The following is a 22605-nucleotide window of genomic DNA, read 5'->3' on the forward strand; positions in this document are numbered from 1 at the left end:
ACGTGTGTGTGCGCGTGCACACACAAAAGATTGCCACAGAAATGTCAATGGTGTTTAATTTAGTATGGTTTGATTTTTAGAAGGAAAAAAGAAAAAAGGAAGTAACAGGACAAAAAGACAACTTGAGGAAAAAAATCAAATAAATTTAAATTTGTCCTTTTCAAAAAACAGAACAGACTTGGGGGTAGATGGCAAAACTTTTCACTTTCTCATTTTTAAAGTGAAAAAATTCCACCCATCATCCAATGTGGGTATAGATCCCAGTAATAGTTTTTCAGTTCCCCAAATACCTCATAAAGATGTATACGTAAACCTGCTATAAGTTGTGTCTGTTGAATTGATTTTAAATGCAGGAAATAAAGGAGATATGATACCAATGACATCTTCTTTTCACACTGTGACCTACAGAGGCAGCAGGGACAACTTTTGGCCTATCTGCTACATAAAAACTAAATTTACAGTTGAGTGGGGTGGCACACACCTGTAATCCCACAGCTAGGGAGGCTGAGGCAGGAGGATCGCTAGTTCAAAGCCAGCCTCAGCAAAAGCCAGGCACTAGGCAACTCAGTGAGACCCTGTCTCTAAATGAAATACAAAATAGGGCTGGGGATGTGGCTCAGTGGTCAAACGCTCGCAAGTTAAATCCCTGGTATCCAAAAACAACTAAATTTACAGAATGATAAATTTGATGAGTGGTCCTATACTTTTGTATCCATAAAAACCACTTGGGAAGATTGTTAAAATGTGTATTTGTGGGTCCCACCCCATAGATTCTTATTCAGTAGATCCAGTGACCAATAATCCGTATTTAATAAGCACCCTAGGCAAATGTGGCAGAACGTGACAAATCCCCTTGAAAAACTGAATTTTGGGGATGGTTGATCTCTTTACAAACTGATTAACTATATAATTTGAAGAGTATAGCACACTAGAGACAAAGAATTTATTTTAAAATAATTTTTTAGATGTTGATGGCTCTTTATTTTATTCATTCATTTATACACGGTGCTGAGAATCGAACCCAGTGCCTTGCACATGTTAGGCAAGTGCTGTTCCTCTGAGTCACAACCCCAGCCTGAGACAAAGAATTTCCCCCAGCCTGAGACAAAGAATTTCCCCCAGCCTGAGACAAAGAATTTCGAAGTAAAGAGATTCACATTACCTCTCTGACCTGATCCCCCACTCACTCCTTCACTTCCCTCGCCCCTTCAGCTCCCCAGCCTTCTGGTTACCCTTCCAACAAACCCTCATTCCCTAAACTTCCCAAAGACTCAGCCTCTCACCGCCCTCAGGTCTTCACTCAGGTGACACTTCCCAGAGACAATGTGTAGAAAATCACAAGCCCATCTCACTTTTTTTTTTTTAAATATTTATTCTTAAGTTTTAGGTGGACACAATATCTTTATTTAACATTTATATGGTGCTGAGGATCGAACCCAGTGCCTCATGCATGCTAGGCGAGTGCTCTACCACTGAGCCACATCCCCAGCACCTCCATCTTGCTTCTTAATTCCTCTTTCTGCTTTATTTTTCTCTTTAGCATTCCACTATCTAAAAGACGGGATATTTAACTCTTTTGCTTTTGCTTACTAAGCTTGACTCCCATGAGGAGGGGTATTTGCACTTTTCTTCACTGCAGCATACCTAACACCTAGAACAGGGCCTGGACAGAGTTCAGGATTTAACTTGGTCAAGGTAAAACAAATGCAGCTTGAGCAATTCAGTGATAGGAGGCAGATATAACTAGTAAGCAGTTTGTTAACACAGAGATTCCTGGTTCAGCAGGTGGGGTTGGGGGCCTGAGACTCTGACTTTCTAACAAGAACTCAGCTAATTCTTATGAAGTTTAGAGAGTTGTCCAGTACCTCTGCTCATTTTTAGTGAAAGTCAATCTATTATGCTACTTGAGAAGAGAGGCATGTAGGCTGAAAAGGAAAAAAATTGTCATGTATTTTTTAAAAATATTTATTTTTTATTTGTAGTTGGACACAATACCTTTATTTTATTTATTTATTTTTATGTGGTGCTGAGGATCAAACCCAGGGTCTCGCATATGCTAGGTGAGCGCTCTACCACTGGGCCACAACCCCAGCCCCTCTGTCGTACAATTTTCAGAAGAGAAAAATTGTTTCCTTAACCTTTTGTACCTAAGCTTCTACCCCCCAAAATTAAATGATTCTACAATAGAGATATTTTCACTTAATATATTTAACATTTTTTCATAGATATTTACTACAATCTGGTTCTCAATATGGCATTTGAATGTTTTCCAATTTTTTTTACTCTCATAAATAATGTTTCAGGTGATATTTTTGTTATAGGCCTTTATGCATTTGTCTAATTATTTCTTTTCAACAAATTCCTAGAAGAGAAATTTGTAAGTCAAAGAGTTTAAACCATCACTTTCCAAAAGAACTTCCTCCAATGCTCTCTATCTACACTGTTCAACATAGCACCCACCAGCTGAATGCAGCCGCTGAGCATTTGAAATCCAAGGCAACTGAGAAACTGAATCTTTAGTTGTAGATAATGTTAATTAACTAACATTTAAATGGCTACTTGTGACTAAGAACTAGCATATTAGGAGGTCTTGATACGCAATGCCAAATTGCTCTCAAGAAAAATTGTAAGTATATGCCTTCACTCTTAGTACATGACAATAACTACTTTTTTATCTGATACATGACAATAACTATTTTTTTATCTAATCGTCAACACTAAATATTATCTAACTACTGAACTTTATAATCTGAAAGTTGAAAAATGTCTTGTGTGGTTTTATTTTTATTTGTACTCTTTCTTCCTTCTTTCCTTTCTTCAGTGTAAGGGATTGAACCCAGGGCCTCACACATGCTAGGTAAGTGCTCTACCACTGAGTGACACATCCCAGCCCTAAGTGTAGTTTTAATATGCACTTATTTTTTACTACTAATAATGTTTAATGGGTTTATTTCTTCTGTCATCACACTTATTCAACAGAAAATTATGTAACTCAGAGGTTAGAAATTACCTGGCTTCCAAATCTGTTTTGATGAGACTGTATGTTTTCTTTAAAATTCATTACTACTATTTTTATTCACATAGAAGTGTGAATTTTCAGCTTCATTTAAAAAATTAAGCGGTCTGACAATGTGCCCTCACTTCCAAAAGGCAAGAGAGGAGACTGAGCCATTCTGAGGTGTCTGCTTCCTCACTCAAAATTACTCTTTGGCCCTTCCAGGCATCTGTGTTTACAATTCCTGCCTGAATTAAATTCTGATAGATTAAAAGACAAATAGTGGCTAATAATAAGAGCTAATTTTCAGTCCATGTCTAGCATGCAAATGTGATTTTATAATAGTTGTGGATTATTTTACAACTAATATTTAACTTGTAGAAGAACATGCCAGTGGTTGTTGAAGTTTTTTACTCACTAGAAAAGTGTGTTGGCCCCCTCCCCAAAGTTTCTGATTTAATAGGTTAGGGTGGACCCTAAGAATTTCCATCTAACCCCATGGTCCAAGTGCAACTTCACATTGAGCCAAGGTTTCCTTAAAGATATGGACCCTCCTAAAAGGGTAGTGACAATACGTAATTTTGACAACAGTATAATTTTATCCACACTCTCTTCTAAAACAAGTCTACATTATTTCACTTTTCTAAAACAAATCTATACTTATTATTTCGTTTTTCTAAAACAAGTCTACATTTATTATTTCATTTTATCTTCACACACATAAAAATATTCTATGCAGGAGATTGATAATTAGAGGACTAATCACTAATCCCATTTTACAGAGGAAAAGTAAGGCATGAGAGTCAAAGAAAATCCTCTAAGCACACAAGAAGTTAGAAGAGCCAGATCAAGCAAAACTGCTAACCTTGGTAAATAAAGGCCAACATAGCAATATGGGACACAACTAAAGTTTGCTTCTACAGACTGATAGAAACAGAATCATGGCTAGGAACAGAGAAGACAATACAAGATATGGTTCACTGCCACAAACATTTATCAAGTGCTGGTTATGTGTTAATCTTTGTTAATCATGGCTACAGTCTCCACTTTGGGACTGTGGATACTCATAAAGCATAGGGAAAAATAAAAATAAAATCTGAAGCCACAACCTTGAAAAGATAGCCAGTTTTCTGTATCAAAGACAGGACAAAAACAAATACACTGAAGAGATGGTCAGGGTAAATACGGTGTTGAGTAGAAGAGAAAAGGAGTTGCTATGGGACCTCACATCTGGACTTGGAGGAGTGGCTATCACCAGTCAGTCAAGAATGGGAGGGAAGGAAGAGTACACAATAGAGAGCCCTCCTGGAGCTCAACAGCACAAAGAGCTGCTGTTATCCATGTTGGGTGTGTGTTTGCCAGAAATATCAGGGTTGCTGGAACTCCAGAACTTACAAGGGCATGCTTTTGTGTAGTCTAAATTACCTTGACTATATAAAACTCAAGTCAGAGGGCATAACTTCATGATCCATTTGTAGCCAAGAGATAACCTGATTAGAGATCATAAATTCTCTGGTTTTTTTCCTTCAATTTTAAGAAGCATTCCTAATAAAAAGTTTACCAAATTGTGATCACAAAACTATTTATAAATCAGCCTTTCAAGAAAAAGAAAAGAGAATTATATTTCCACTTAAATTGGGTTTATATATGATATTACTTATTAATTTTAAGTGACTTTTCTAAGATTTAAAATAATAGCAAATAACCATTACAATAGGCAAAAAATATAAAAACCCTACAATTAATTTTTTAAAAGCCTATTGAAAATTTTAGTGTACTCGTCATTAGCATTGCAACTGACCTCTCCTATATGTCATTTTTGTTATTTGAAACAGTCAATTATTCTTATTAATGACAGCATTAATTCCCTTTTTTTTACAGAGGGCAATAAGCTGAAAAAAACTATTACTCACTCTGTACAAAAATCAAAGAAATGCAAACCAAGACAAAGGGATAGAATTTAATGCTGATCAGATTAATAAGAATAATTGACTGTTTCCAAATAACAAAAATGCATATATAGTTGTTAATAATCAATATACTCTTTTGATAACCCTTTTAGAAAATAATTTCCTGGAAATTTTCTAATAAAAATAAGGGTAATATTTCTATGTGTTTTTATGTGTTATGGTTTTTTTTTATCTTAACAATTTGTAGAGAGCTATTACTATATATTACAGATTAGAAAGCTAAAGTTCTGAGAAAATAAATTACTTGCTCAATATTGCCAATAAGTGATAGAGCTAGGTTTAAACTCAAAATTTCCAATTTCAGAGCACACTTTTACAGCAACACAATCCTGCTTTTCTACGAAAAAATCCTAAGTACTTTAAAAAAAGATGACATTCATGAGGATGGTCATTATATTTTTTAAAAATACTGGAAAATCCCAAAGTAGGAAGAGTTAAGTAAATTTGGGGATATCTGTTGTATAAACTATTATAAAATTATTATAAAGTAGTAAACTACTGAAAATTTTATGAAAAAAATCAGAATAAAATGTATCTGCAATAGACATCTATAAACATATATATTATATTCAGATTGGGAAGGGAGGTGCAAAAAATAAATATTATTGCCACTGAAGAATTTCACTATTGGTACTCAATTTTCTTTTGTTTTTTATCAGTTTTGTCAGCAAATCAAGCACTCTTACAAATCTATTCTTCTAATTCATATTTCTAGCATCCTAAACAATTTTTCAAACTTCACTATAATTTATTTGTTATAGACCTAATGAAAGTAATTACATAATATTTTAAAATCAGTGGTTCTGAAACTTTTCTTTAAGTATGGGATCTCCATCATTTTGTTGTTGTTCTACATGACAGCAGAATACACTTTGATTCATTGTACACAAATGCACAGTTTTTCACTTCTCTGGTTGTACAATCATACATGTACCTAGAATAATAGGGATCTCCATCTTAAGATCAATGATTTTTGCATGCAATCAGAATTTATAGTGTACTTTTGAAATTCCTTAATTAAGATCTTCCACAGTGACCAAAATTAGCAAATTCTTTTTACTTTCACAACTTTGTAGTCACTCCTAGACTCCTGCACCCAACCAGGAATCATCAGCCCAGAGGTTGTAGATGTTTTAAAGATTAGGAAAGTTTCCTACTGAACAAGATCTCTAAGTGCTTACAAAGTTAACTAAATATCTTAGCTGTAAGGGATATTCATAATCTCAATACTTTTAAGAATTGCTAATTAATTTATGTCAGGTGTCTCTGAAGTAGGTAAAATAAAATTTATTTCCACTTTAACAAAAAGAAAAGTAAGAGTTTGGTAAGAGTAATTTCCCTATAAATGGCACCATAAACTGTGAAGAGAATTCCCTCTTAGCTATACAAGGTGACATGCAGAGGCCCTTTCAGCCCAGGGGTTGGTCTCTATCAAGCAACATAAACAGACATTTTGTGGGAAAGTCAAGTAGCTGTTCTTCAATGATATCAAACTCATTAAAATAGAAATGCAGTTCAAACATCTCTAACCTCTTTATGATCTACCATTCAGAAGTTTTTTTTGTTTTGTTTTGTTTTTTGTCACACCACTGCCTAATATCCACAGTCCAAGTGGATTTTCCTTAGCCAGTCTTAAACTCCAATAGGACTATGTTGATCATAGAATTTTGGAGTTCTAGGACCTTTAAGGGACTGGGATCATACAGTAGCAGAGCACTTGCCTAGCACGTGAGAGGCACTGGGTTCGATCCTCAGCACCACATAAAAATAAATAAATAAAGATATTGTGTCCATCTACAATTAAGAATAATTAAAAAAAAAAAAAAGAAGGGCCCTTAAAAACCATGTGGCTTAATTCCTTTATCTAAATGAGGGGAAAACAAAAGCATTTCCAAGAAAGTTATTGGCTAGTTTAAAGCAAATCCAGACCTGGAACTAAGAAATGTGACCAAACTCTTAAACTTGGCCTCCATATTTCTCCTGACTTTTCAAACACATCCATGGAAATATATACGTTCTTTCAATGTTTTCAGGTATACACTGCAGTGGACAGAATAAACTATAATTCTCATTCTCTATTTTATAAAGAGTTCCAAGAGAGAGGAAAAACTTCAACAAAGATTATAAAAAACAGAATCAAGAAACTGGGAGGGAGGAATAATTGTTTAATAGTTCTGCTTTCCACTGAACACTTGTTCTAAGATTTTTTCACACTCTAATTGATCTTCAAGGTAGTAAGTACCAGCCTAGGCCAAATAAAAGGTCCTAATTTCATCATGTGTTGATATCAAGTTAACAGTCATCACCATTAATATAGTCCAGTCTTATATTCAGTCCCTTTCATTCTTGATTTCCATAATGTATCTCCATTTTAATAGAAGTTTATGGGAAGTATACCTACAAGAAATTTACAACTGTGGTTGTCTCTGGGAGAAGTAGGGTTTGGAGGGATGGAAAGCTGGGGAGGTGGGGGGTGCTGGCTTAATTTGCCCTGTATTTTCTTCATTGTTGGCTAAAAAATTTACGCTATTCTTATTACTTTTCCACATTCATTAATTAAATTTTTCTTTCTCAATACACAACTGAATGCATACAATTTTATTACCACTTTCAATAGCACAACTATTTTCATTTTTCTCTTTTAAAGAAGATTTCGGGCAAAAAAAAAAGGTTTCGGTATTGAAATTTGTAAAATCTCACAGAAATTTTCAGAGCAAAAAAAGAACCAACACAGTCGCAAAACTCAAGACAGAATTCCAGATTTAAAACATAAATACATAAACAGGAGTATGAGGTTTTTAAGGGGGGCGTTTAGTTCAAAAGCCTTTTGAAAAGGAAAAAAAAATTCTTTCCTGGTATTTAAATGGCAAGGCTTTAAAAAGGGGATTCCAATAGGGCCTCTCATCTCAAAGGGGGCAGTCATGGTGCAGAGAGTACAAATTAAAATTTGATTTCTATCTTATGAGCCTGGGACAGAGGACGGAGTGGAGTGGATAAGGACCTTGTAACAGTCACGTTCACCAAAGAAAGAAGCATGATTTAGGAGTTCCTCCAGGATTCGTCCTCCTCCTTTGGAGGCAGCAGATGAATCGTGTCCTGGGACGTTACTTGAGCTCGGATAGAGAAACCCGCACCGCACTGAATCCAAACACGTTAATTTTCATATAATGGAGCTCAGGGATTGCGGTCATAGATTGACTTGAACAAACCACCCATTATCACCCTCGCCTGGCCAAGGAACAGCTCGCCTCGCTGTCTACTTTGTGTGTCAGGGTCAGCTGTCAACACAACCCTTTGTGTCTCATTCAGAATAAGAGTGGTCCTCAGTCACTCAACAGAAGAAAAATGGAAATGACGGCCGGAAGACATGCGCGCGCGCTCGTGACGAAGTGACATTTGGCGTGGAAAAAAAAAAAGAAAGAAAGAAACCCACGGACACAGAGCGAACGCCTGGCCACCTTTAGACGCTCTCAACTTTCCCAAGCCGAGCTCTAGCCATCCTCTCCCGGATCACGTCTTGTGTCCCCCTACCTGCCGTCCACCATTCCAGGGACCGCCTCACTGTCCCCCTGGGCTCCGGGAACCGGTCGGGGCGCACCCCTTCTCAGCCTCCACCTCGTTGCTTCTGGGCACTCTGCCGCGCGCCGCAGCCTCCCTCATCCCACGCTCTGTCTGTCCGGCTCCCGCCACAAAGGCAGCGAGTAGACCCCGGAGTGACAGGCCTTTGGCCTCCGAGCGCCGACAGCACGGGCTGAGTCCCTTCCGTGGACTGACGCCAAGCGGCGGGTGGAGGACGGGTGCGGGATTCGGGCTGGCACAGGCGCCTGCCCTAGCCACATAAATGCACTCGCGCTCACACCCCGCTTCACTTTCCAGTTCCTCTCGGAAAAGTCCCGCAGCGCTCCCCGGCGCAGGCAGGGTGTCCGGCCCGCCAAAGGGCAGCTCCTGAGAGGGAGAAGCCGTGCGCTGGCGCCGGCCTTGCGCCCTCTCACCTCTAGCCTCCCCGCACCCGCATCCGGGAGTCCCCCCAGCCGCTCACCTGGCCCTGGCGGGGCGCGAGGGCAGAGGACCGGGGGTGGCCCTCGCCTGGACCGGGCTGGTTTCCCCACCCCCAGTCCGGCTCCCAGCGCTGCGCTCCACTCGCTTCGGCCACCCTCCTCCGAGGTGCTAGCGCCGCCGGCGGCTGGCGTCTCTCTGGCAGGCTGGCTGGCCGCGCGCTCAGTTCCCCGGGGCGGAGCGAGGCGGCGGCCACCGCGGCCAGAGGCGGATTCCTCAGGTGCTGCCCCTCCCGCTCGCCCAGAACCTACACCGCGAGGACCCCCGCTTCCTCTCCCGGAGCCCCGCCTCTTGCCCTCCCGCAGCCTTGACGCCTGCGAGTGGCCTTTAAGTCCCCTCCTCGCTCCCCTCGAGGGTAGTGGACACACCGTTCCCTACGCACCCCCTCCAAACTCGCCCCCACCCATACTGGGGAGCCCTGGGTGCACTGTCCTCACGCCTCCATTTCCAAACTCCTCGCAGAGATGAGTGTGTGGGTGGCCACTGTGGGGTGTGGAGGTGGGGGTGTGCAGAGGGTCCCCTAGGAAAAAGGATTGCCGCCCCCCTGCCCCAGGGCTGCTGACGTGCGCAGCCAAGAAGAAAAATTATTTTCTAGCCGCGTCGGCGTTCATTCACAGAGTGCTCTCGCCTCATTGCGCGATTGCTTTCTCTGTTCACTGGACGGCGACTAAAGAACCTCAAGCGTGAACTCAGCCTGGGCAATGGTGGGTCAAAAACCCTTGGCCTTTTGCACGAAGGGAGGTAGGGCGGGGGCAGGGCGCAGACAAAACCAAACAAACGCGGGATCTCCCGGCCAAGCAGACTTTTGCACCTCCGGAATGAGCAACCCGAGGGTTGTCGGACTTCTGGCCTGGTGTTCACGCCAGCGCTTTGGGGACTCAGCGGCTCGGGGACTCAGCGGCTCGCCATGGCTGGTGCGGAGTTCTCCAGGGGGAAGCTCTGTCCAAGAGTAGCCCCTTCCATCGGGGCCTCGTCTTTATTGGGTAGTGCAGTGACAAACGTTCTGGAGGGATGCTGCTGCCGAATAGTAATAGATGTCACTCCACTTTTCACGGCTGACGTCTTTTGTATTAGAGATGCAATTCTATTTTCTTAAACCGTAATTGTTGCCAGGGATAGATGACTCCACCTTATGGAAGAAGATCCGAACTAGATGGATACAGAAATTATACAGAAAAGTTTCTCTCTTTTACTCAGCCTGTTGGTGGGAGTGAGGTAGGCTGCAGCAGCGCCTCCTCCCAAGTGGGTTGCTATCAGCGTCAAGTGTTAACATATCATTGTCAATTATTTAAAGACAATGTCAGTTAAACTTAGATCACATAATCTCTAAGTCAGTACTTTTGTTTGCTTGTCTCACTTTAAAATTCTTTCTCCAGAACCAAAATACATGTTTTTTTTTCTTTTGTTTTCTATTGGTCGACATAGAAGGAATTGACTAGAAGTCTGTAATCACCAGAAAGTAACTCAAGGCATAGTTCAGTTATGATTAGCAAAAATAAAAGATTTGTTTGCAGTTTGGATTGTCTTCTCTCTCTCCCACGGTAGAAAGACATATTATTATTATTATTTGACGTTGGGATTAAGCCCAGAGGCGCTTTACCACTGAGTCACATCCCCAACCCTCTAAATTACTTAGAGTCTTGCTAAATTGCTGAGGCTGACTTCAAACTCTCCATCCTTCTACTTCAGCCTCCCAAGTCGCTGGGATAACAGGCATGGACCATTGCGCCCCACGAAGTGATTTTTTTTTAAATACTTTGCTCCTGTGTACTTAAGGAACCAGAATGTTTCTGTTGTTGTTTTACCGTTGGATTCATATTATCCGTGTTTTAAAAACACACAGAAACATTTTTAAGTGCCAGGAAGACCAGAAATATGGCTTTCTCAATCACTGCTATATCCCTACAGTTCTGAGTCTTGCACACAATGCAAACTTAGAATAAAATAAATGTTTTGAAACTAACTACAACATAGAAAGATGCAGATGATTGACAGTTTAAGTCATCAAAAAGGAATCCAATGTCAGTTGACAAAATCATCATGAGAACCGGCCTACACATGGAAAAGGCAGTAAATTAAAACTTGAGGTTCCAAGTTCACCTTGTGTATATAAATCAAGTTCATAAGAAGGCGTTAAAGAGAAAAAAACAGTTAAAACAGATGAGAAGCTTTTGAAAAACTCATTCCTTTACAAGGTCTGTAGAGTTGGAGGAGAGGAACACTTTCCATTTTAAAGATAAGAAAAAACAGTGCAGTTTTCCCTCAGTTTAGTTTAAGGACATTTTTTGAGTGCCAACCTCATTGGACTCTGCAGATGTCACAGCAAATGTGGCATAGTAGTTCAGGATCTTAGTACCAGGATTCTGGTACTCATTCAATAAGCATCTATTGAACACCTACTGTGAACCAGATGGCTTAGTAAATCAGTAGTAGTAGTAAGTCATCAGTAAATAAGACTAATGGTTAAAAGTTGGTAATCTATTTACATCCTGGTAGACTGAAATAGTCCAATGTCACCTTTAATAGATAGCACACCCTGGTTCTGAATTTGTGCATATGCCTTATCTCCTCTTTGGTGTTTGTATATACCTCATCATGCCCACTAGTCTGTGGCGATTATAAACTATGTTAAGAATATGAGTGAACACTGGACATGGACGTCATAGATTTTAATCCTGACTCAACAATTACCTATTATGTAACCTTGACCAAGTCACTTGACTCCATTTCAGCATCCCTATTTATAAAATAACATCATAATAGGGGCTGGGGATGTGGCTCAAGCGGTAGCGCGCTCGCCTTGCATGCGTGTGGCCCGGGTTCGATCCTCAGCACCGCATACAAAGATGTTGTGTCCGCCGAAAGCTTAAAAAAAAAATAAATAATTCTCTCCCACTCTCTCTCTTTAAAAAAAAAATCATAATAGTACCTACCTCGGGTAGTGGCTGTATGGATTGAGATCATTCATTCATTCAGTTAACATACTAAATGTTAACTGCTATCATTGTGAATGCTTCCACTCTCCCTTGTACTAATGATTTCCAAATGCTTAGCACTCCAAATTCAGTGAAAAATGTTAAAAGCTCATAGCAGAGTTCATATAAATGATAGAGTACTTCCAAATGATTCTTAATCCTTTTCTCAGCTGTGGGTGACATTCTGTAATGATATCCTGGTTTGCCTCTCAATGATAAATGCTCCTTTGCATTAATTTCTTGGCCTTTAGATCTATACTCTTGATTATTCTTTCTTATTCTTCTTTTTTAAATTTTTTTTTGTAGTTGTAGATGGACAGAATGCTTTCATTTTATTTATCTTTTTAATGGGGTGCTAAGGATTGAATCCACTTCTTCACACATGGTAGGCAAAGTGCTCTGCCACTGAGCTACAGCCCCGGCCTTATTCTTCCTAATTCTTATCCTCCATGTCCACATCAGAAGTGGGTACTGAGAAATAAGTTCTCTTGAGAAATTTCACAGGTCTCACAGCTCATTTCCTGCTGGTAAAAGTTTGAGTCCTACAGGTTCTTTTACAGTTACGGTTGTTTTGTTGTTTTTGTTTTGAAAGCCAGATTTGTGGGGCTGGGGTGTAGCTCAGTGATAGAATGCTTGCTGAGGGAGGTGGAAGGAGGTGTTTGTGGCTGACTTGGCCATAAAATTCCCTGAAACACTTAGTAGACTTAGTGTTTTCTTCCATTGGTTTCCATATGCTATTAGTCACATCCAAAGTTCTTTCCCAGGCCAAGTTACAAACAATTATCCTCTATTTCTTTACTTCCTCATCCTTTTCCTCTTTCCCTCAACTTAGGTTTGAGGCTTGGTGACTCAGCATCCCTGCACACCATAATAATCATTCATCTTCTCTGAGGAAGGATCCACTGCTTTTCTACTCAGAGCCAATTCATTGCAAGGGAAAGCCAATCCCCAACCTAATACCATCCTCAGAGGGTAAGACCACAGGGAGAATTGAACAGTGGTTTAACTCCAGATGGATTAACTTTTACCAATGTTGAGTGATCTAGATTTCCACTCACAAATATGAGCAGATTTTAAAAATCACTCATAGAAAAAGAAAATACAGGGGCTGGGGATGTGGCTCAGGCAGTAGCGCGCTCGCCTGGCATGCGTGCGGCCAGGGTTCGATCCTCAGCACCACATACAAAGACGTTGTGTCCACCGAAAACTAAAAAAAAAAAAAAAAAAAAAATTAAAGATTCTCTCTCTTAAAAAAAAAATAAAAAGAAAATACACCATATGAAAGAAGACTGATTTAGAGCAAATATCACCTACTGAAAAGGAATTAATGTAGGAACAATAAAAATTTTTAAAAATTAAATAAAAAAAAACTCATCTCTGTTCTTAGTGAAATTTAAAGAGTAACAAGATCAGGTTGTCAAGAAAATGGAGCAATCTGAGAACCAGAATGTCTTTGGAAATTTCTAAATAGATGGATATTTAAGCTAGAAGACTGTAGAAGCAATATCATAGATAACTGCTATAAGCAAAATTAGGGAATTATATAATTAACTTAAAAAAATCCTTCCAGAGTTCAGAGCAAAGGATAAAGATATAAGAAAATAAAGCTAAGTGTGGCACATGCCTGTAGTCCTAACTAATCAAAAGGCTGAGTCAGGAGGACTGCTTGAGAACAGCTTGGGCAACATAGTGGGACCCCGCTTAAAAAATAAATGAATGCAGACTGGAGTTGTAGCTCAGTGGTAGAGCACTTGCCTCTCAAGTGTGAGGCACTGGGTTCAATCCTAGCACCACTAAATAAATAAATAAAGGCATTGAGTCTATACACAACTTAAAATAGAATGACTAAATAAATAAGTAATAAACAAAATCTATGAGATTCAATATTTATATATTAAAGGTCCAAAGTAAAAAATAGAGTAGTATATACCGTATTACAAAAAAAATCATTAAAATAAACTAAAGAAAGCCAACTGCAGTGGTGGATACTGCATTCCTAGCAACACCTTGAGGTTGAGGCAGGAGGAGCATAAGTTCAAGGCCAGCCTGGGCAACTTAATGAGACCCTGTATCAGAGTAAAAAATAAAAAGGCTGGTGATGTGACTCAATGGTGGGGCTATAAACAGCTCCAGGACCAGACGGCTTCAATCTCCAGGACCAGAAAAATATTAAGAAGACCTAGATAAATGGAAAGACATCATGTGTTCCTGGGTTTAAAGACTTAATTAATATTAAGATGGCAATACTCCCATAACTGATCTGCAGATTCAGTACAATCCCTATCAAAATTCCAGCTGCTTTTGCAGAAATTGATAAACTGATGCTGAATTCATAAGGAAATGTAAGGGACCCAGAATAGCAAAAAAAAACCTTGGGGGAAAAAAAGAACAAAGTTAGAGAACTATGCTTCTCCTTTTTAAGTCTTATTACAAAGCAACAAAAAATCAAGACCAGGTGGCAATGACGTAAGGACAGACATAGATCAATGGAATAGAATTGAGTCCAGAAATAAACCAATGCATCTATGGTCAATTGATTTGCAACAATAGTGTCAAAATAATACCATGGAGAAACTATAGTCCTTCAACAGATCATGCTGGGACAACTGGATATCCACATACAAAACAATGAAGTTGAACATCTACCTTACAACAAGTATAAAAATTAACTAAAAATGGAACATAGAGGGCTGGGGATGTGGCTGTATAATAGAGTACTTGCCTAGCATGCATGAGTCCCTGGGTTCAATCCCCAGAACTACACACAAAAAAAAGGGAACATAGACCTAAAGGTAAGAGCTGAAACTATTATACGATGTGATTATAGAGTCCTTTGACATCAGGGCAGGCAATGGTTTCTTAATATGATACCAAAATACACAAGCAACAAGGGAAAATAAATAAATATATTGTGCATCAAAGGCCAGTATTAAAGTAAAAAGACAACCCATATTGTGGAAGCAAATATTTGCAAATCATGTATCTGATAAGAATCTAGTATCCAGAATTTATGAAGAACTCTTTATAATACAAAGACCAATAATCTAAATGAAAAATGAATAAAAGATGTTAAAGACATATAAATGACCAATAAACACATGTAAAGGTGTTTAACATCATTAGCTAAGTGAGATATACAAATTACAACCACAGTGAGGTACCTCTTCACACCCATTAGAATGACTATTATCAAAAAAACCACAAAGAAACTAACAACAACAAACAAACAAACAAACAAAAAACCAGAATGTAACAGTATACATACAACGAAATCTTACTCAGCCTTAAAAAGGAAAGAAGTTCTGACATATCAGAAAATTTTATCCATATAAACCTCAAAAATGTTAAGTGAAGTAAGCCATTCATAAAAGGAAAAATAGGCATGATTTCACTTAATATAATTGTATTAGTCAAATTCATAGATACAGATAGTAAAATGGTGATTGCTAGAGTCTTGTTAAAAGAAGGCAAAAATGAGGATTTGTGTCTTCATTTTCATATATATATATATATATATATTTTTTTTTTTTGGAATGGAAGAGGGGTGCTGGAGATCAAATCTAGAGCCTTGCTCATGCTAAGCACTTACTCCACCACTGAGCTATCCTTCAGCTAGTTAGGAGTGATTTTTTAAAATATTTTTTTAGTTGTAGATGGACAAAATACCTCTGTTTTATTTTTTTAAAATATCTTTTTAGTTGTAGTTGGACACAATATCTTTATTTTATTTATTTATTTTTATGTGATGCTGAGGATTGAACCCAGTGCCTTCCATCTACAAGGTGAGCACTCAACCACTGAGCTACAACCCCAGCCCGAGGATTGATTTTTTAATGGGTACAATGTTTTAGTTTGAAAAGATGAAAAATTCTGGAAATGGGTGGTAGTGTTGTCTACACAACACTGTGAATGTATTTAAAGATAGAACTGATACTTAGCAGCTGTGAGTGCAGCTCATGCTTAACATATACAGGGCCAGGATTCAATCCCCAATACTTCTCAAAATAAGAACTGTATACTCAAATATTATTAAAATGGTAAATGTTATGATATGTATATTTTACCACAATAAAAGGTCTCCAGGGGCTGGAGATGTGGCTCAAGCGGTAGCGCGCTCGCCTGGCATGCGTGTGGCCCGGGTTTGATCCTCAGCACCACATACCAACAAAGATGTTGTGTCCGCCGAGAACTAAAAATAAATATTTAAAAATTCTCTCTCTCTCTCTCTCTCCTCTCCCACTCTCTCTTTAAAAAAAAAGATCTCTAAAAGATAAAATAATAAGTTTTAGAAAAGAAGTTTTAGAAAAGGCTGGGGTTGTAACTCAGTGGTAGAACGCTTGCCTTGCATGTATGAGGCACTGGGTTCAATTCCTAGCACCACAAATAAATAAATGAATAAAATAAAGGCCCATCAACCACTAAAAATATATATTTAAAAAAAATACTTGGGCTGTGGGTGTGGCTCCATAGTAGAGTCCTTGCTTAGCAGGTGTGAGGCATTGGGTTCCATCCACATACCACATAAAAAATAAATCAATCAATTAAAATTATAAAAAATATATATTTAAAAAAGCTTGTACATGAATGTTCCTAACAGCATTATCTGTAGTAGCCAAAAAGTGGACATGACCCAAATATCTATTAGCTGATGAATGAATAAACAAAATGTGGTATGTTCATACAATGGAATATTATTTGGCAAAAAAAGGGCAAAGTACTGATACATGCTTCAACATGAAGTGAAAAAAAAACAGATATAAAAGGCCACATATTGTCATTCCACTTATATGAAATATCTAGAGTCAGCAAAACCATAGAGGTAGGAAGTAGGTATATATATATATAAATATATACCTACTTCTTACCTCTCTCTAGATATATATATCCTTGTGAAACTTCTGATTTGAGGATAAAGAATAAGAGTCCATGAGCTTTCAGACCTCCCATAGAATACTATATATAAATAAAAAATAATCAGGTCATCATCTTACGTTTTGTCTGCAACATTACATGAATGAAAGAATATTTATAGGACTATGTTCTGAAGGAAAACCATATTAATTTGAATTCCAGGCAAAGCTGTAGCATAGCTGCCTCTCAAGCAACCCAAGGGGCAGCTTCTCCCATGGAGCAGTGTTCTTACAATTCTGATGAACACTATAATTTCCTTCTCTTTACCCTAGAGATTGGATCAGGGATTCTGTGGTTTGAATGTGTCTCCTCCAAATCATTGAAAACTTAGTCCTCAAGCAGCAGTACTGGGAGGCAGGGCCTTGGGGAAAGGGTGTAGGTCATGAGGGCTCAACCAGGTAAAGTGCTTGCCTAGAGGAAAGAGACCCAAGGGAGGGAAGAGGGGAAGGAAAGGGAAAATAAGGGGAATGATGTTGATCAAATTATATTGTTATACTGTGAATGTGTACAAATATGTAACAACAAGTCCCACCATTATGCACAACTATAATGCATCAACAGAAAATAGGGGGGGGAAAGTGCTTGTGGAGCACGTTCTTTCTTGCTCCTCTGTCAAGTGAGACTATAGTATTCTTCCCATCTAGAGGACACTGTTCAAAGTGCCATCTTGGATGCAGAGAGATTGGACCCTAACCTGCTAGTGTCTTGATCTTGGACTTCCCAGTCTCTAGAACTGTGAAAAAAGAAACTTCTGTTCTTTATAAATTACCCAATCTGTGATATTCTATCATAGCGACACAGAATAGACTAAGACAGGAAAGGACAATCATATAAACCTAAGTCAATGAGTGAATGGAATTTCCTTGCCTCACGGTTTGGTTTGGGTTATTCCAATTAAAGGAAGGACAATGTTTTCTCCAATGATTAACGAACAATGTTTCTTCCCTTCTAGGTGTGTAATGTGATTTTATGAAGCCTGAATTGTAGCAACTATCATGCTATGAGGGAAGCTAACAAATGGAAGAGAGTAGATTTGAGAAACTAAAAATAGAGAGGGAGGGCCTGGGATTGTGGCTCAGCGGTAGAGCGCTCACCTAGCACTGGTGGGGCCGGGGTTCAATCCTCAGCACCACAAAAAAGTAAAGGCATTGTGTTGTGTCCATCCACACCTAAAAAAATAAGTAAATAAATAAAAACAGAGAGGGAACCCTCATCAAACAGTACTTGAAACTTGCCTAAGAACTATTTCAGTTAGATGAGAACAAAATATGTTTACTAGTAAGCTTCTTTGTGATGCTTTGGTATTACTTGCAATTAAATTGAAGTCTCAATAAAAAGGAAGATAAGAGTATACAAAAATATTGAGGGTAGAACCCCAATAAAATCGAAGTAATTATTGATAATATTTGTATAAAGTCTAATGTAAGTGTCAAGAGAGGGTTCATAACATATAACAAAAATACTAAATATGAAAAATAATTCAAAATTAAATTGTAGTTTATTTGAAAAGTTGTTGGACATATGAGAGATTTAAAAAGGTTCAAAATCTCATCTTGTTTGGGGAAGAGAATGAAACATAAGGAATAGATACTATTTTTTTTCTTGATGTTTATAAGTGTACGTTAATTCCATTTTAAAAAATTTACACATAATAACTAGAGTTGGTTATAGAACTTCAGAATAATTTGAAGAAAAAATTCAAAGAAAATAAAACATAATGAAAAGAAAACATAATTTAAGGGGCTGAGGTTGTGGCTCAGCGCTAGAGCACTCTCCTGGCACGTGTGAGGCCCTGGGTTCGATCCTCAGCATCACATAAAAATAAGTAAATAAAGGTTTTGTGTCCAACTACAACTAAGAAATATTTTTTTAAAAAAACATAATTTAAGTGTGTGAACACATTCTTAGCATCAATAAATTGAGTGAGGTAAATTTCACTCCAAAAGATAAAAAAGCTCAGAGTGAGGCCTGGGGCTGTAGCTCACTTGCCTAGCATGTTCGAGACACTGGGTTCAATCCTCAGCACCACCTAAAAATAAACAAATAAAGGCATTCTTTCCATTTACAACTACAATTTTTTTAAATATTTATTTTTTAGTTGTAGTTGAACACAATTCCCTTATTTCACTTATTTATTTTTATGTGGTGCTGAGGTTCGAACCCAGAGTCCCGCAAATGCAAGGCGAGCTCTCTACCGCTAAGCCACAACCCAGCCCTACAGTTTTTTTTTTTTTTAAAGCTCAAAGTGAAAAAGAAAATTTGACTCTGTTCTCCTTATGAACCATACCAGAAAAAAAAAATGACACAGAAAGATTGAAAATAAGTGGATAGCCAATAAAGTTACAGGCGAATGCAAACAAAAAGCCTCAACAGTAGCAACATAAAATCAAAATGATTCCAGGCACAGTACATGCTTATAGTGCCTGCTACTTGGGAATCTGAGGCAGGAGGATTGCTTGTGCCTAGGAGTTAGGGGCCAGCTGGGTAACATAGAAAGATGCAGAGAGAGAGAAAGAGAGAGAGATAGAGATAGATAGATAGATAGATAGATAAAGTTTTTTTAAAAAACAAGTGCAATTCATGATAAGTAAACATTAAGTAGAACAACAAGACTAGTTATTTGGATTAAAAGGTACGATAAGAATAGCAAATATTTCTTGAATTTTCACTCCATTCCAGGCACTCGGCTGAGTTTCACAGACATGTTCTTAAATCATCTTTACAACTTTATGGAATGACTGTGGTTAACATTTTCATTTTGTTGATGAGGATGGAGGCTGAGAGAGGTGATCTTCTAAGCGTCTCACAATGATAGATAGGCACAGAACTCCAAACCCTGATTTGCTAATTCCACGTGCAAACCAATGGTACTAAAATATTTAAATAAATGATGGGAATAAAAGGAGAATTTATTTTTAATTCATTTCACCAAGAATTTAACACATCACATAACAAAAAATAAATAGAAACGGCTGGGGTTGTAGCTCATTGGTAGAGCGCTTGCCTCACATGGGTGTGGCGCTGGGTCCGATCCTCAGCATCACATACAAATAAATAATAAATAAATAAAGATATTGTGTCCTTCTACAACTAAAAAATATTGAAAAAATAATAAATAAATAGAAAAAAGAAGATTTGGAAATACAATTGTGCTAGTCACACTTCTCATTACTATAACAAAATACTCGAGATAAGCAGCTTTTAAAGAGGAAAGATTTATTTGGTTTACAGTTTGAGAGGTTTCATAGTCAGTGAGACCCATTGCTTTTTGATCTGTGGACAAGCAACACATGGTGGAATAAGCTAATCACCTCATGGTAGCCAGGAAGCAAAGAGAAAGAGGAGGGGCCCAGGTCTAAAATCCCTTTCAAAGGCTCCTCTCCAATGACCTTAGATTCCACCTCTTAAAAAGTTGCACCATCTCCCAACAGTGACACTGGAGACGGAACCTTTAACACATGGGCCTTTGGGGAACAAATGGACTACATCAAAATGAAAACTTCTGGGCATCCCAGGACACAAGTAATAGAGGTAAAGACAACTGGAATATGGAATGGCAGGAAATATGTGTAAATCATATATCTGAGATCCACTTCTCTTGAATTTTCTCTGATATGCAATTCAGTTTCTATAAGAACATTATCTGCTTTTACTGAGGTGGATCCACACTTCAGTAGATTGTAAAAGTGTTTTCAAGTCTTTTATACTGTCTGTCACCTAGAACATGAGGAGCCTACTAGTGAATTCTTAAGCACCCTGTTTCTGTTGGCCTCCAACTCTAACAGCATTTGGCAAGCGTATTTCATAATTTATAGTTTGGGACTGTGGATTTGATGGTTAGTTATGTGTCACCTTGAATAGGCTAGAGTACCCAGTTATTTAACTCAGTACTAATCCAACTGTTACTGTGAAGGTATTTTGCAGGTGTAGTTAAGATGATCATCAGTTTACTTTAAGTAAAAGAGATTATCTTTGGTCATGTGGTAGGCCTCAATCAATTAGTTGAAAGACCTTTAGAGCAAAAGAGAGATTCTGCCTCAAGATAGCAGCAGCAGCCCTGACCTGAGTTTCCAACCTACTTGGCCTGCCTGACAAATTTCTAGTTCTCACAATCACGTAGCCAATTCCTTGAAATAAATATGTGGGTATGTGTGTGCGTTGAAAATGCCATTTTCTATTTTGTATCCTGTCTTTTCATTCTGTGGTTATTAAGTTATTAATTTGAACCTGTGTTTATCAATCTTTTATCTGTCACTTTTTGTTTAAATCATCGGCTACTCTGAAGTCTTAAATACATTCGCATATATTTGCTGAAACCTTTAAAGTTCTAATTTCACCTGTGTTTCTTTTTCCAACTGAGTTTAATTTAAAAAAAAAACAAAAGTTAGGGCTCCAATTTTATTTTCTTTCATATGTACAACCAAAACTCTTAACACTATTTAATGCAGAGTATAGCCCCCTAACACACACACACACATCTATTTGAATTCCCCCTCTCTGACTTAGCACATTTCCATATAGGTACAAATCTCTTCCTGGATTCTCTATTATCCTGTCATTTTAAATCTGAAATTCTACCATTGATTTCTCAAATGCTTATATAATTTTAGATCCTTCAGATCTGTCTACTTCATCAATTAACATCATTTGACATCCTAACTGCCAAATCAGATCATAGGCCACACCTGGTAAATCCAATAGTATTTTCTTAGTTCTCATCTTTTTCAATTTCTAAGCAGCATTTTACACACTTGGCTATATCCTCTCTCTTAGTACTATTTCCTGCTTTTATTGTTCTGTTCTGTTTCGCTGTGCTGTTCTGTTCCGTACTGTTTTGGTTATCTTCTTATTCTTCTTTTCTGTCTCTTTGGTAACTTATCTGAGAATTGCCTCTCTCCATTTATTTCATCAACAATTGCATCCTTTTCTTTTTCTTTTGATACAGTATCTCACCGTGTGTTCCCCAGGCTCATCCTGAACTTCTGTGCTGAAACAATCCTCCTGAGTAGCTGGTATTGTAGGCAAACACCTAGCTTTTGGCCCCTTCTTGAAGTCAACCTAGGGTCTTGAATTCAAGATGTCAAAAACCGACTTTACACCTCCTCTGAAACCTGTTTCTCTCAATTATATATTTCACAGACATCACCATCCTCCCAGTCAAATTAAGTTGAAAACTCAGTATTGTAAGTTAGATTCTTCTACCAACTTCTTTCTTGGGGGCAGAGGTGGTGGGGATGGAACCCAGGGGCATTGAATCACTGAGTCACATTCCCAGCCCTTTTTGTTTTTTTTTCATTTTTTAAATATATATTTTTTTTAGTTGTTGATGGACCTTCATTCTATTTATTTGTTTATTTATTTATATGTGGTGCTGAGAATCAAACCCAGTGCCCCACTCATGCTAGGCAAGTTCTCTACCACTGAGCCACAATCCCAGCACTATTTTTTTTTTAATTTTAAGACAGAATTTCACTAAATTCCTTAGGGCCTTGCAAAATTGCTAAGGCTGGCCTTGAACTTGAGGCATGCTTTATTGCAGTGGGCTCATCTATCACCTTCAACCAGTAGTCAAATATTAAGGACTCTTCCTCTGTCATGTATATGGAGAAATCCTCACTTTCCTTTTTGACTCTCTTACCTTAGTTTATTAGGACTTTCTTGGCTCCAGCCACAAGGCTCTCCCTGGAGATCTTTCAAG

The 22605-nt window shown here is 38.2% G+C and overlaps 1 protein-coding gene across 10 annotated transcripts in view; it reads right to left on the bottom strand.

The window, feature by feature from the left end:
* Window positions 1–9262, bottom strand: part of Greb1l (GREB1 like retinoic acid receptor coactivator) — a 310330-nt gene extending 301068 nt beyond the window's left edge. For 3 of the 10 annotated variants that reach the window (XM_078030293.1, XM_040274530.2, XM_040274506.2), the window contains exon 1: window positions 9005–9258. The gene's annotated coding sequence lies outside the window, so the exon portion shown is untranslated. Of the gene's footprint in view, window positions 1–8496; window positions 8792–9004 lie in introns of those variants that run through there. The other 7 variants (XM_040274520.2, XM_040274525.2, XM_005329029.4 and 4 more) reach the window with 5 other exon arrangements.
* Between the last annotated feature and the right edge of the window lie 13343 nt (window positions 9263–22605).

This window comes from Ictidomys tridecemlineatus, chromosome 13 (assembly GCF_052094955.1).
Source record: "Ictidomys tridecemlineatus isolate mIctTri1 chromosome 13, mIctTri1.hap1, whole genome shotgun sequence".
Lineage (NCBI taxonomy): Eukaryota > Metazoa > Chordata > Mammalia > Rodentia > Sciuridae > Ictidomys > Ictidomys tridecemlineatus.